Source organism: Leptonychotes weddellii, chromosome 12, assembly GCF_054177405.1.
Source record: "Leptonychotes weddellii isolate Sample4059 chromosome 12, ASM5417740v2, whole genome shotgun sequence".
Taxonomy (NCBI): domain Eukaryota; kingdom Metazoa; phylum Chordata; class Mammalia; order Carnivora; family Phocidae; genus Leptonychotes; species Leptonychotes weddellii.
The window spans coordinates 40,989,706-41,003,005 of NC_138380.1; the positions used below are offsets into that span (position 1 = coordinate 40,989,706).

The 13,300-nt window shown below is 49.8% G+C and overlaps 1 protein-coding gene across 1 annotated transcript in view; it reads right to left on the bottom strand.

Annotated features, from left to right (window-relative positions):
* Positions 1 to 2,585, bottom strand: part of ADCYAP1R1 (ADCYAP receptor type I) — an 89,004-nt gene extending 86,419 nt beyond the window's left edge. Inside the window, exon 1 of the mRNA XM_081800315.1 lies at positions 2,496 to 2,585. The gene's annotated coding sequence lies outside the window, so the exon portion shown is untranslated. The remainder of the gene's footprint in view (positions 1 to 2,495) is intronic.
* Positions 2,586 to 13,300: the final 10,715 nt, after the last annotated feature.

The following is a 13,300-nucleotide window of genomic DNA, read 5'->3' on the forward strand; positions in this document are numbered from 1 at the left end:
ATTATACTGCCCAGGTCCTCTCAGTCCTATCTGACCTTCATGGGGCAAGGTGCTCGCCATGGGGCTCGGCAGCACATGCAGTCTTGGGTTGTCTTCTGTTTATCCGTCCTGGGTACCTCCAGTGGCAGCCCTGCCACAGACCCATGCAGTGTCCTTGGCCACACAGGTCCCAGCCCTCTCTGGGTCCCAGTGTCCCTAACTGGCCCAGAATGAGGCACATGAGATCATTTCTAAAGGCTTGGTCCATTCTAACTGTTTAGGTGATAGTAGGGGTCCCCTTGTCTTGATCTTGAGAAATCCTGCATCTAGGTGAGCACAGGACTATAGTGAGGAAAAAGATAAAATTCAGGACATTTCCCCGAATTAGGATTTCTGGCTTCTCCTGAGCAACTGAGCCAGCATGTCCACATGGCAACAGTCAACTGGAGTGAGTAGGCACAGTGCCCGTCATGCAGAAACAAAGCTCTCCATTTGGCCACAGTCCCTACTGCTCCCCATCGCCCCCATGCCCAATCCCAGCTGCCATTGAGCACTGGCCATGTGCTGTTGTTTTAGTAAAAAACTATTTCTTTGTCACTGTCAAAGTGGAAAATGGAACTGGAGGGACGTGTTGTAAGAACCAATAGCAAAAGGAGACCACTGCCTTGGAAAAATGTTGAAACCATCAGAGGCCTGGCCCCATGCTCTATGTGGCCACCCAGCCAGAGGGTTAGAGTGGTTGCATTTGTATCTCAGGCCACCCAGCGGATACCCTGACCCTGCATCACTCCCTGCCCGCTGCCCCCGTAGGACCAAGGAGTCAGCATAAGTGTCCCCCAGCCACCGGACATTTCTCTGGGGCGCTCTCCCTCACCTTTCTTCACCCACACTAAGACATCCTTCTCTAGACCCAGAACTTCACGTGGCAGCAGGGGGAGGCCCATGTCTCCCTCAGTAGGAAAAAGGCTTGCATGGTGCCGAAGCCAGCTTGCAGCCAGGTCAGGCAGGGAGAAGGCCGGGGGGCGGGGGTCAGCTCACAGGGCCTTCTAGGCCAGGGCCTTTCTCTGGACCCTTAGTCTTTGTCCTCTGCACATCCCCACTTAGAGAAGCAGCTGACAGTGGGATAAATGCACCCCACTCAGGCCCTCTCCCTGCTTCCCTCTGCTGGAGTTGCCATGACAACCAGAGTTCACCCTCTATGCCAAAAACACCACAAAAACAACAACAAAAGCTCCGCCCTCCACTAGAAGGAAAGGAGGTAATGGCCAGGCATCGGCGAAAAGGGAAGGCGCGTGGTTGATGCCCCACTCTTCTCCCACAGCCCCCCGAAATAAGTGCATAGGTGGGAATTGGGGAACTCACAGCTGGCCAGAGGTGGGGGAGGTAATGGTCTGAAGGGATGTTTCATCTTCATCTTCCACACACCCGCTCACCGCCTCCATCTGTCCCAGCAGCTTCTCCACAGTACCCATGTGGTCTGCCTCCATTCTGGGGCAGAGGACAGAGGGGGCAGTGCGGGCGCCCAGAGGACCAGCTGTAGCTCTGGGATGTACGTTCCGAACGAGCCCAGGCTCCCTATCTCTGCCTGGTCCACGCTGTGTGACTTCAGACAAAGGCATTTCCCTCTCTGGTGCCCTGAATCCATCCTTAACTCCCATTATTTAAAAGCCAACTTGGGAAAGGAGTCAGGATCTCATTCATCCTGAGGTATATGTGACTGATGATAATGGCCGTAAGTCCAGGCTGGGCATTGGGGAGCGTCTTCTAGCAGCCACGTTAACCCAACAGCACTCTCCCACCCCCCGCACATGGGGCCATGGGAATGGTCACCACTGGAGCTTAAGGACACCTTGCCCTCCGTGCCATCCCTCTAAGATGGACCAGGCTAGGAAGCAGTGGTTGGCCACAGAAGGGGCCCTGAAGATCTGCAGAGGGAGGAAGGGCAGGGAACGACGAGGAATGGGAGGAAGGCAGAGGCCAGCCTTACAGACTTGATATTTGTACATGTGAGCGCAAGAGATGCACCGTCTGGTAGGAGCCCTACCCTCAGCTCACAATGTGTCCTTTAGCAAACTCTTCTCCTCCCTGGGCCTTGGCCTCCTGGTACCAAGGGGGCTTGGATGGGACTGCCGTGGACAGCACAGTTTAGTGATGTTCCATAAGCCTGGGAGCTTGACAGGGCCAGACAGCTCCCCTTCACTTCTGACCACCAGGCACTCAATATTGGGGTGTGGAAGGAAGAAAGGGCTAGAAGGATGGTGGCTGTGGAGGGGTGAGCAGAGGCAGACACGGTCCTGCCCCCTGCTCCCCGAAGACAGCCAACAACCCTGCTCGCCCGGGGCAGGCAAAGGAGCTTCTACCTGTGGGATCTGACAGCCCCTGTACCCTGGGGGTTGACGCCCATCCCTGGCACCAGGCAAGCAATTACAATTCCACGCACCCTCTGTGAGGATGGAGGCTCCTTAGGAAGCTGCCAGTGGGAGGAACAAGGTAGGGAAGGGTGGGCACACTTATACCTGAGTTTGAGGTAGCTGAGCAGAAAAGGTTTCCCAGAGAAGGTGATAATAGCCTAAGGCCATGTGAAGACTTCCTGGAGCAGGAGGAGCAGCAGCTTGGAGGCAGAGAGCCTGTGAGCAAGAGCCTGGGGGTGCATAGTATGGAACCCCAAGGAAGGTGTGCGCACGCGCACGCACATGCGCATGCGTGTAGCTGGCAGAGGCCAGCCAGGGCCGTCCCACAGTGCAAGGGCAGAGGGGAAGGGGTCAGCCGGGAGGCAGGGAGAGCAGCAAGGAGGCGACGGTTGTCCAGAGAGCAGAGGACAGCCCACTCTCCAGCATCCCGGACGGAGTTCTACACCGCAGACTTCCCCGAACACCTACTTAGCGATAATGAGCACCACTTTCGCAAGGCTTATGCGCACCAGGCACCGTTCCAAGTACTTTACACATGTCCCCCGCTTTCATCTTACAACAGTCCGATGAGCTAGGCTTGTTTTCACACACAATCTACAGATGAGAGAAGTGAGACCCGGAGCCATGAAGGTCTCTGAGGGTTTCCATCCCTGGGCAGCCCAGCTCCAGAGTCTCTGCCCTTGACCACCCCAGGCTCCTGCATCATGCCTGCCTGCTCTGGTGTGCCAGGTGTTGGGGACAAATAAAATCTGGTCCCCACAAGACATCAGCCCAGAGAAGAGGAAGCCTGATCTAGGGCAGGCAGGGTGATGGGGATAGAGAAAGGAAAGCAGGCTGGGAGACACTGGGGGAGGAGGGTGATGTTTAGTTTAAAGGCGGTGAGAGGGAGGAGGAAGGAGGCAGGAAGTGGTGACTGGGGTGAGATGGGGATGGGGTTGGGACACTGGCCAGGGACTCTGATCCCCCTGTAGTGGCCCCGCCTCTCCCCAGCTGCCATCCTGCCTCTGGAGCTGCTCCCGGAGGAGGAGCTAGCACACAGTGACTCAGCCCCCCAGAACACCCAGGCTTGGATCTGCTTCCAGCCCGGCCGCAGGTCTCTATCCCAGCTGCCGTGAAGGCAGCACTGCAGTCCAGGGAAACTGCAGAGGAGGGAAAGCCCCCACTCACCAAGGAGAGGTGAGGGCTTCCTGACCCACCTTCTCTCAAGCGAAACACCCCCCCCCCAACCTGGGTGCCACTGAGGCAAGCACAGAGTGATTTACATGCAACCCTCAAGGGGTGTCTCACTAAGCTCCTGAAAATACCTGACACGGGTCTCCTCCTCACACCAAAGACTGACCCCTGCTCTGACCATGGCAGACTTCACTGGTTCATGGATTGATTCATTAATAATGTAACAAGTACAAGAGTAGGGGGCGCCTCATCAATCTTGGTGAGGTGGGGTGGGGTGCAGTCATGGAAGGCTTCCTAGAGGCAGTAACATTTAAGCTGACGCTTGATAAATAAGAGATCGGAGAACAGGAAAGAGGCAGGGAGAAGACAGAAGCCAGAAGACAGGGGAAGGAGCAAGGGGAACAGAGAGGCCGAACTCCAAGGCCTGGCAGGGAGAAAACACATCATGCCATATGTGAAGTATAGAATCCTCAGGGTTAGAAGCAGGGGATGGGGCTGCAGAAGTTGGCTGGGGACAGACAGCAAAACTCACAGGCCAAGTGACAGGGTTAGGTTATCTGAAGGGCAAGGAGAACCCCCTGGGCGTGATCAGATTGAGAGAGGTATCTCTGGGCCCCAGTAGTGAAAAGGAGAGCAGCCAGCAGCTGTTGCCATCCAGGTGAGAAATGATGCATGGCCTAGACTGGTCACGGTGGGGACGGAGAGATGGGGATGGGCTCACGAGGTGATCAGGAAGTGGAACTGACAATGCGTAATGGTTGACTCTCTCGGTGGCAAGTGGAAGGACCCAGTCCCGGGAGCGCAGGTGAATGGTGGGGGCATTCACTCCTGCAGGACACAGGAGGAAGAAGAGGTGTGGAGGGAGCCATGATGAGTTCAGCTGGAGGTGTGCTGCGTTTGAGCGGCCTGGGAACCCCCAGAAGGACAGTGTCAGGACATGGCTGAGTGCAGGGGTCTGGGCTCTGGGGAGAGAGCTGGGCTGAAGAGCAGAAGCAGGGACCGCCAGCATGCAGATGTGCCAGGATGTAATGCAGCCCTGTCACGGCGCCCACACAAGTAAGCCCCGTGGGTTGCCCCCACTCCCGCAAAGCCCAACTGAAATGACAGAAAAAGAGAGCCAGCCAGAGAAGAGACAAGAGGACACAACAAAATTCTGCAAAAGGGAAAGTGAACAGAGGAGCGGTAAGTGCTTTGGCAGAGTTGAGAAAGCAGAAACCTAAGTGCCCCTGGAGGGGGAGGCAGCAAGGAGCAAGCCTGATCGGCCTCGATGCCTGGAAAGACTCTGGAAGGAGAGCTGCCAGATCCCTCTGAGAGCAGGAGTGAGGCTGGAAACGGAAGGAGCAGCAGCGTGAAAGCGGTTAGAGCCACCGTCCCCATCCCCCTGCAAGTTCCCTTCCCGCGTCGCTGAGAAGGGAAAGCTTCCTCTCCAGAGAAACTAAACTTTGGTGACACTGGGACTATGCAGTGGAGGGTGGGGACAAGGCACCATATGTAAGTGGGGACGGAATACAGAATCATGGACCTCCACCTGCTGTTCCACCTGCAGAGTGGGCTGAAGACTCCCAGGAGAAATTGGAGATCTCCTCTTGGTGGGGGCGTGGGGGGGATCTACCCAGCTCAAGAGGAAAGACCTGGAGATGATGGCATTTGGGCTTGCCACCCGGTCACCTCCAGGAAAGCGTCTCCAAGGACAAGCCGTGTCTATGCACACAGAGCTTGCTGTCCGACTATTGGTGCTTCTGTCTTAAGTAAGAACTGCTGCCAAGGGTCCCTGGACATTTTAGAAAGGCCTCCGACATGAAAGCCATGAGACAGGGAGGGGGAAGCAAGAGAGGGGTTTGGCAGGCAGAGAAAGAAACTTAGATGAAACAGAGACAAGTAGGGAGGGAAAAACTAAAAATATTGCTAAAAAATATCCTCAGAAAATTAATAAAAGGTACTGCATACCTGAGGAAGGGGAAAATGAACAGAATACTAGTTTTTAAAGAAATATTCAAAGAATATCATGAATGTATGTTATACTTTGTACTTTGTCAAGTGCTTTTTCTGCATCTATTGAGAGGATCACATGGTTCTTTTCTTTTATTAATGTGGTGTTTCACGTTGATTGATTTGTGAATATTGAACCACCCTTGCAACTCAGGAATAAATCCCACAGGATCGTGGTGAATGATTCTCTTAATGTACTGTTGGTTTTGATTAGCTAGTATTTTGTTGAGAATGTTTGTATCCATGTTCATCAGGGATATTGACCTGTAGTTCTCTTTTTTAGTGGAGTCTTTGTCTGGTTTTGGTATCAGGGTCATGCTGGCTTCATAGAAGGGGTTTGGAAGTTTTCCTTCCATTTCTAGTTTTTGGAATAGTTTGAGAAGAATAGGTAGTAACTCTTCTTTAAATATTTGGTAGAGGGGTGTATGGGTGGCTCAGTTATATTACAAAGCTATAGTAATCAAAATAACATGGTACTGGCACAAAAACAGACACATAGATCAATGGAACAGAATAGAAAACCCAGAAATAGAACCACAACTATATGGACAACTAATCTTCAACAAAGCAGTAAATAATATCCAATGGAAAAAAAACAGTCTTTTCAACAAGTGGTGTTGGAAAAACTGGACAGCAACAGGCAAAAGAATGAAACTGAACCATTTTCTTTCACCATACACAAAAATAAACTCAAAATGGATGAAAGACCTAAATGTGAGACAGAAGATCCTAGAAAAGGGCACAAGCAGAAACCTCTTTGACCTTGGCCACAGCAACTTCTTACTAGATGCGTCTCCAGAGGCAAGGGAAACAAAAGCAAAAATGAACTATTGGGACATCAAGATAAAAAGCTTCTGCACAGAAGGAAACAATCAACAAAACTAAAAGGCAATCTTCAGGGGTGTCTGGGTGGCTCAGATGGTTAAGCGTCTGCCTTCAGTTCAGGTCATGATCCCAGGATCCTGGGATCGAGTCTTGCATCGGGCTCCCTGCTCCTTGGGGAGCCTGCTTCTCCTTCTGCCTCTCTCTCTCTCTCTCTGTCTGTCTCTCATGAATAAATAAATAAAATCTTAAAAAAAAAAATAAAAGGCAATCTTCAGAATGGGAGAGGATATTATGACATATCTGATAAAGGGTTAGTATCCAAAACCTATAAAGAACTTATCAAACTCAACACCCAAAAAGCAAATAATCTAGTTAGGAAATGGGCAGAAAACGTGAATAGACATTTTTCCAAAGAAGACATCCAGATGACCAACAGACACATGAAAAGATGCTCAACATCACTTATCATCAGAGAAATAGAAATCAAAACCATGATGAGATACCACCTCATACTTGTCAGAATGGCTAAAATTAACAACACAGAAAACAACAGGTGTTGGTGAGAATACAGAGAAAAGGGAACCGTCTTATGCTGTTGGTGGGAATGCCAACTGGTGCAGCCACTCCAGAAAACAGTATGGAGGTTCCTCAAAAAGTTAAAAATAGAGCTACACTACACTCCAGCAATTGCATTACTAGGTATTTACCCAAAGAATACAAAAATACTGATTTGAAGGGGGTATATTTGATATTTATTGCAGCATTATCAACAATAGCAAAATGATTTGGAAAGAGCCCAAATGTCCATCAACTAATGAATGGATAAAGAAGATGTGGTGTATATATATATAATGGAATATTACTCAGCCATAAAAAGGAATGAAATCTTGCCGTTTGCAACATGGATGGAGCTACAGAGTATTATGCTAAGTGAAAAAGTCAGAGAAAGACAAATACCAAATGATTTCACTCATATGTGGAATTTAAGAAACAGAACAGATGAATATGGGGTGGGGGGAGAGAGGCAAACCAGAAAACAGACTCTTAACTATAGAGAACAAACTGAGGATTACTGGAGGGGAGGTGGGCAGAGGGGTGGGGATGGGTTAACTAGGTGATGGGTATTAAGGAGGGCACTTGTTATGATGAGCACTGGGTATCGTATGTAAGTGAAAAAAATATTCAAAGAATAAGCAAAAGAACTTGGAAAGTAAAAAGAAAAATATTATAGCTGAAATTTAAAAATCAATTGAAGGGCTGAAAGATTAAGTTGAAAACATCTTTTGGAAAATAGAACAAAATGGCAAGTCAGAAAATAGGAGAGAAAAGATAAGAAATTGGAGGTTCAAATTGTAAGGTCTAATGTCCTGCTAATAGGAGTTCTGGCAAGAGCAAACAGAGAGAATAGAGGAGAGAAATTTTTCAAAGAGATGAAGAAAGATTTTCTAGAACTGAAGGATGTGAGTCTCTATTTGGAAAGCCCTCATAAGCACCCAGCAGCAATGGATCATAGATGATTCATACCAAAGCACATTATCATGAAATCCAGATCACCAGGGACAAAGAAAAAACCTGAAAAGGAGAAGTTGGGAGGATAGGTCACATATAAAATATAAAAACATAAAATGGCTTCAGACTTCTCAAAACAAAACTGGAAAATAGAAAACAACTGAGCAATCAAAAATCTTTTGAGATTTCAAAATCTTTGAGAGAAATTTATTTCCAGCTAGAATTCCATACCTTGCCAAACTATCCATCGTGTAAGTAAAATATAGGTTCTTTAAAAAAATACATATTCAGGATATGTAAAATAAATACATATTCAGACATGCAAGGATTCACAAAATTTACCTCCTTTGTACAATTCTCAGGAAATACCTAGAGAATGTGCTACACCAAAACAAGGAAGTTAGCCAAGAAATAGGAAGGCTCTGGGTCCAGGACACAGTGGGGTCAACTAAGGAGAAAGAGAGGGAACTCCTCAGGCAGTTGGGGAAGGTCAGTTCTAGAATGACAGCTGGGGAAGAGACGCGATTTGAATGTACAGGTTATCTGAGGAGGTTGGTCAAATTGAGAGCAGTTTTAGGTTTTCTTGGAGAGTTTGGGAAGAATCACGGCAGATACATGAAAACTCAGTAAGCAAAAAACAAACAAAAAATAATAACTTCAGGAAAACTATTCCTCCTACGGATCCCATTTCTGAAATATCTCTCAGCTGTTTCCCCTCTACTCCTAGATTCCAAAATATTTGGAAATATTAAAAATAATTTTAACTAAGCTTGTTATAACCATTTCACAATATCTACTTATATCAAATCATTATGTTGTACACCTAAAACTAATACAATGTTATATGTCAGTTATACCTTAATACATTCTTTTCATTAAAAAAAAAAATCCATGATGAACAAAACATCACCCTTTTAAATCCTGCAGGATCTGCTCCTGGCCTTGCAGGCCCCTGAGAGTGAGTGCCTATACTGACCTCACCCTAGTCCCAGTGTGGAAGCAAGGCTCCCTTCCTAGTCCCCTAGGGTCAGACTCTCCAGGAAGCGGGTCCAGACAGAGGTGCGCTTTGGGGTGCTGCAGGTGCTGTGCAGAGGTAGAGCACTCCTGCTCTGAAAGAAGTAACAAGGGTAAGTCTGAGGGCTGCAGAGGGGGAGGGAAGGGATGCCTGCTGCTGTGGAAGAGTTATATGCACACAGACAGTGCCCCCATCTGCCAGGGGCACTGAGATTCTGCTTCCCCCAACCTCATCCCTTTGGGGCTTTCTCTGTGGGGTTTCCTTTAGAATTCAAAAACTCAGAATGATTAAGCAATGCAAGAAATTAGCTTGCTCGGTCTTTCAGGACCCTGTGTTCCTCTCCAGGTGATTGGGGTCCCTGGCTCTCTGCTTCTCTAAATCCTCTGCTGACTCCAGCCCCAGTTTGGCCCTCCTTCCCCTTCCAAGCAGCCTTGAAACCCCTTCAGTTCTGGGCTCTCTCCCTCTATTCCACATGCACATGCTTGAGAACCTACTATGTGATAGGCTGGGTTGTAGAGATAACAAGGACTAAATTTTTTTTATTATTATGCTTGGGGAACTTGAAAATAATACTAGCACATAATTAAAGTGAAATTGTGCTTGAAGGTTGGAAGGAACAGCACAATCTCTGCTCTGCCTTCTCCAAGTTCAGCATCACCTCTAGGTTCTAATCACCTTTAAAATCCTTTTGAGTATATCGTCCAGTATTTAGCTCCATTTTTTAAAAATATATGCATACACAGTATTTCTTGATATTTCAATTTGGGGCATTAGCTCCTGACTTCCTGCCATGGTAAATAAGGACTTAAATCTCCCATCCGTCCCCTGCTTCCTTTCCTTCCATTCTCCCAACAGGGTTATTTCCAATTTTTCATTGAACAAAAGCACCGCTGAGCCCAGTTGCACATTATAACTGCATTCTTTTTGTACAACCCTTTTTTCCTGGAGTTAACAACCGCCTTTTTTATTTGCCTGAGGTCTAGTATCTATTGTTAATTTGTGCTAAGTGTTCAACATCTCCACCACTCACCTATCAATAGTAGTTTCTGTTCAATCAAACACCTCAGTTTCATTTTACCTCCATCCTCTTGTTTGAATCTGGGCATGTTGCTTGCTGGGCCTGAGACTCAACTGTCCTCGTAGGGCACTCCTCCTCTTCACGCTGAGACATGCCTTCACTCTACTTCCTATGTTCAAGTCCTCATTTCTGGAATCTTCTTTCTTTCTTTCTTTCTTTCTTTCTTTCTTTCTTTCTTTCTTTCTTTCTCTCTCTCTCTCTCCCTCTCTCTCTCTCTCTCTTTCTTTCTTCTTTCTTTCTCTTCCTGGGCTTGTTCCCCTGTATCGGTGGTGTGCAACCTCCGAGTAGCTTCCTGAGAATGGGGGTATAGGAGGTAAGAAATTAAAACATGATTGATCTCGTTTACTGAGTTTGGGGTGCCTCTTAAATTATGCACTCCAGGTGAGTGCCTCATTCTCCTCGCCCTAGTTCTGGCCCTGGTGAGGGTCAGCATTGCTCCTTCTGCCCCACCAGGGCCTGAACTGTGGAGCATCATCACTGCACATAGGCACAGCACGAGACACACTGCTCAGGTGAGGGTGGGCTGTAGCCCAGGGCAGTCCTGGGCATCCAGAGAGCTTCCAGAAAAGACCCAGCAGCAACCTAACTTTGCTGGCTCCCTCCACTTCCTGGGGGCAGCCTCAGGATGAGTGGAATGACTCTGGTACCCCTACTGTGTGCTGGGAAACTTCTGTGAAGGGAAAAATGACATCCGTGAAACCTTCTCTTTCTGGAAAAGCCATCCAAACAGTCCCCTGACACAGGACCCTTCAATTTTCTGAGGGAGTAAGTCGAATGCCTGTTCACTGCTTGAATAGCTAATGCTCATTATGGTTCACTCTGGCTTTAGGGACATTCGTGGTTCGGTGGAACTGAATGTTGCGTGAGAGCTGATTATCACTCACCATGTGTCAGATGCCATGCTGGGGCTTTGGGTGGCTTATCTCAGTGCACACTCCTGCCCTCGCATGAGCCGATACCCTTGTCATCCCCATTTTACAGATAAGGAAACTGATGCCCAGGGAGGTCCGGTGACTGCCTGGAGGTCACACAGCTGGGAGAGGGTGGAGCCGGAATTGACACCCTGTCATCCTGACCTCCATGTGTGGAAGCACCCTGTCACTCGGACTGTACTAGCAGAAATGTCTACAGAGCCCAGTCTGGAGCCCGGAAGCCAGGGTCTCAGGATGGAGTCAGAGCATGAGGCTGAGCACACACCTGCTGTCTCTGGGCCTCGATTTCCTCCTCTGAGCAGAGGAGTAAGGCAGCTGTGCTGGCTGTTCGGGCCCTGATACTCAGGGATCCTGTGGCTGGACCCTCTGGGCCCATGTTCCCAGCAGTCACACATCCTGTGGGTGTTTGCTCTGACAGTGCCATGGAGGAGAGTAACTTGCAGTTCAGCAGGTCAGCAGGGGTGGCTCCAAATTCTGAAGGAAAGGATAGTGATGGGGTTCTGGGCTGGGGTCTTGGAAGCTACCCTGTCACCTTCCTCAGGACCTCCTGGTCAGGGGATTCAGCAGCTGTCCCAAGCCCCAAGATTGCCCTCCCCTTGCCCAAGGATCTCCTGGCTCAGCAGGGTTAGAGGCTGGGGAGAAGAGGAGGAGCAGGTCTTGGGAGTGGCTGGGATGGACTCAGACAGAGTGTCTGGGGTGGCTGAGCCAGGAAGGGATGGCGCTCCAAGCATCTCCTATGGGTTCAGGAGTGAGGAGCCCTCGGAAAATGCTGGAGGTGTGCCTTGCTCTAAGGCGGGAAGGAAAAGAGAGGAGAGAAGAGTCCTCTGAGGTCCCCACCAGCCAGTGGCAAGGGTGGAGAGGCGTGGTTCAAGGAGCTAAGGCACAGCAAAGCCTCTTACAGGGAAAGAGGGCCAGTCTACAGAGCTTAGACCCACCAGTGGTCGGGCACAGGAGCTCAGAGGTGTGAGGAGGCAAGCAGGTGGCCAAGAGGAAGAAGTAGCCCTCCCCCCGGGAAATGGACTGGGTATCGTGTCCTCCAGAGCCCAAGGGAACCTCAGAAGCTGTGAGAAAACACAATTGGGGCTGGGCTGCAAGAGGCAGTGTCTGGTGACTAGTGGTTCTTCCTAGAACGCTCCCTGCCTCCTTGTGGCCAAGTGCAAGGTCAGTAACAGGCCGGGGTCCTGCCCTTGACCCACTGTCTGGGCCGTGTGGTCTCTACGTCTATCCTGCTTTTCCCTGTGTGTGTTGAGGGTGGGGGCGTGGCACAGATGGGCAGGACTGACTTCAAGTGGCCTCTTCTTTGTGGATGGAAGAGGACCTTGAGCCCAAGCGCCTCTAATGGCTCCTGGGGTCTCACTGGGATGCCACTACCCTTCCCCACCATGGGAACACACCATGTTCCACGCTGGACTGGAAATCAAGAGGCCTGCACTCTGTCACCAACCCTTCATTGCCTTGCTGGGAGACCAGGTACAGTCAGCAAACAAGGGGGCTACAGACAATCATCTCAAAATGGTACATCATAAGCCATGACTCTGTGGGGCTTGTTGGTGATTCTCAAGCCTGAAGCATCCCTCTGTCATGAGCAAGGTCAAGGGGAATTATCCGGACCACTCCTCCACACCCCCAACTCTGGGGGATCCCATGACCTCCCTCACTCTTTACAATGGGACAGCACCCTTCCCCCTTGGTTGCCCTTGGTTCAGAAACACTAGCTCCTCACACAACATCTCAGGATGCCAGTTACTAGGCAACATGACAGACTCAAAGAAGTGACTGGCCCTGTAGAAATGGACCAGGTCAGGAACACAGAGCCGGCTCCCTTGGATCTGTAACCTCCTGAGCATGGCAAAGTCCCAGTCCCTCAGCCTGCCTCCCTTTTCCCTCCTTCCTGGCCCCTCCTTCCAGAACATCTTGGTCCCCAATTACTCAGAGCTGCGGGAGGCCTGCCAGAGAAGAAACGAGAGCTACACATCAGCTATTCTATATTTACCACCTGACGGCTGAGGAGGATCTATCTTCTGCACAATTAAATGAAAAGAGTTTTAATATCGGCAGGCAAAGGACTCGAGCATCAATGGAGAATTAGGTTAGAGCCAGCAATTGGATTAGCGCCCAGCTGCAAGTGAAATGAGGACTCGGACACGGGAGGGTCATCCCTCTCCTGGTGACAGGGCCTTCCTTGGTGGGGGCGGCAGGAAGCATGGGTTCCTCAGACCCGCCTGGCCCCCCCACCCCCGCCAACCCACAGGACCGAAGACCAGGAGGGACAGCCTTTCCCAGAAGGCTCCATGAAGACGAAGCCCTTGGCCAGGTGTGGTAGATGAGGGGAAACAAGGGTCTGCACAGCCAGCCAGCCACCACACCCCCTCCCGAGAACTGGCCTCAC